At 38.3% G+C, this 2,500-nt stretch overlaps 1 pseudogene; it reads left to right on the top strand.

Annotated features, from left to right (window-relative positions):
• Nucleotides 1-2,500, top strand: part of LOC125034991 — a 28,028-nt pseudogene that overhangs the window by 9,752 nt on the left and 15,776 nt on the right.

Below are 2,500 nucleotides of genomic sequence, written 5' to 3'. Positions count from 1 at the left end.
CTAAGTATATGAATAGACTTGAGGCAGCAATGGACTGTGTTCTGGTAACCTCAGATGATCCAGATTCAGTCCAAAAAATTACTACTGGACATGAAGAAAAAATTGTTCCTTTCTCAAGTAAGGACAACCCAAATCACTCCCTAAAACATGTAAATGCTCAACTAGCAGATCTTGAATGCCACATCATAAAAAAGATTTCTGTAAATGATAAAAGAAAAAAAAAAAGAGAAGGAAGTAAAAAAAAAAATAGAGGGCATTAAATGTGTAATGTCTGATCTAGGTTACTGGTGTGTTCCTCGGGCTATATTGTCTGAGATTGAAAGTCTCAAAGAAACAGAAGGACTGAAGAAAGATCCAAAGGTGAGGGAGTTACTGAAAGAAATGCCGAATGAAGAAAAAAATCTGGCTAATTCTAGGAACTTACAATCAAAGTGAAAACCTCTTGAAAATCTTAAGTAGTTTTAAAGGAGAAATATTTGGCTTGATTTTTGTGAAGAGGAGAAATACTGCCGAAATTCTGTATAAACTGCTTTTAGAGATTGCAAAACAGAATCCAGAATTCAGCTTTGTCAAACCTTCCTATGTGGTAGGAGGCAAGAGTTTCTCAAAACAAAAGGAAACTCTTGAAAAGTTCAGAAAGGGAGAAACCATTTTTTTGATATCAACGAGTGTGTTGGAAGAAGGAGTTGATATTAGGAAGTGCAATGTGGTAGTTTGCTTCGATATGCCACTGGATTATCGGGCTTATATACAGTCTAGGGGAAGAGCCCGTGCCAAACCTTCAGCTTACGTGCTGATGGTAGAGGAGACGGAAGAAGGCAATTTAAAGAAACGCATTGAAGATTACCGGGAAATTGAGGCCTTAATCCATCGCAGGTGTCATGGTCAGACTTTGCTAGCAGCACACAAAACAAGTGACCATTTTGCAAAAGATGAAGACGTAATGCCTTATGAACCCTATGGGACTACAGGACCAAAGATCACAATCAACTCTGCCATACCGCTTGTGAATTTGTACTGTGGGAAATTGCCTTCTGACAGATTCACAGATAATTCGCCAGAGATAGATATACATGGCACAGAAGAAATTACTGTTGGGATCAGACTTCCAATCATGGCACCTCTGAAAGAGACCATATATGGTAGGGGGTGTAAATCCAAAATCCTGGCAAAAAAGTCTGCTGCACTGCAACTCTGTATCAAACTGCATGAGATGGGAGAGCTAGATTCTGATCTACGGCCAAAGGAGAATGCTGACGATAGCTTAGTAGAAGGTTTGGTAGACCTCTCACCTGAAGAACCTGCTCCAGATGGATCATCAGATTCTGGTACCAGGAAGAGAAAAGAAGTGTATGCCAAGGACATTTGTCTTCACTTTTCGTATGTTCATGGAAGGTCATACTGTCTGTATTCCCTAGACATTAAACCTTTCGGTCAGAAAAATGCTAGTGTAACCAGTGAGTCTTCTTCATGTGATAAAAATATTGGTTTTATCTGTAAGGGAGGTTTGGCAATTAGCCCCTTTACACTTTTCTTCTCAAAATGGGGAGATGTGATTGTAAATGTAAGGGAGGTTGGACCAATGACAAACTTGGAGACAGTTTTATTTGACAAGATTAAGAAGTTTCATAGGCTGATTTTTGAAATCCTTTTAGAGTTAGAGTCAAATGTGACATACTTTGATCCTGAAGAATGCAAATGTGGCTTGTTTATTGTACCTCTTAATTTTACTAAAAGCCTTGATTTGAACTTAGACATATGATGATAAAGGCACACAGTCAGAATACCAAGTTCATAAGGTCAGACTTTGAAGATGCCTTGATTTATAAATATGGTATACCTTCTGATCTGCTGTATTATGTTGAGAGCTATGAATCTCCTGAAGATAGCCCCCTTGGATAAAAAAAAAAAAAAAAAAAACCCTCATTAAAAATAAAACGCATGCCTAAGGAATTGAATTTCTTAAAGAAAACAAAGGCATCAAAAGAGAAGGAAAGGGGATTGGAGTCTGCTATACCTGAATAATGTGGATTATTTCCCCTGAAAGCCTCCTTATGGTGGCAAATTATGTGCATTCCGTCGATCTTCCATCGTCTGAACAGTCTTAACGTAGTGCAGGAATTCATTAAGGAAACAGGGATCACATTACTTACTTCAGAACGCAAAATCATTGACTTCTGCTGGACAAAGACATTGATCTTTGAGCTGCTTGGTTCCTCAGATAATATTGTGCGGAAATTCTTAAACAGGAAGAACTATAACTATATCCATCCCTTCGACATGTTACATGCTTTCACTCTCAAAGAAGCCGGTGAAGACTTTAACTTGGAAAGGCTTGAATTTCTAGGTGACTCTTTCCTCAAATTTGCCACAGGAGAAGCCTTGTTTCTGAAAAGGGAAAATTATAATGAAGGAAGGCTTTCTCGTACCCGAGCCATATTGGTATCCAACAAAATCTTGTTTAAATTGGCATTTAAGAAAGGTCTAGCAGGAAAAATTG

This window comes from Penaeus chinensis, chromosome 19 (assembly GCF_019202785.1).
Source record: "Penaeus chinensis breed Huanghai No. 1 chromosome 19, ASM1920278v2, whole genome shotgun sequence".
Lineage (NCBI taxonomy): Eukaryota > Metazoa > Arthropoda > Malacostraca > Decapoda > Penaeidae > Penaeus > Penaeus chinensis.
The sequence above is the reverse complement of the archived record's forward strand: the minus strand, read 5'-3'. Positions and strand labels throughout refer to the sequence as shown.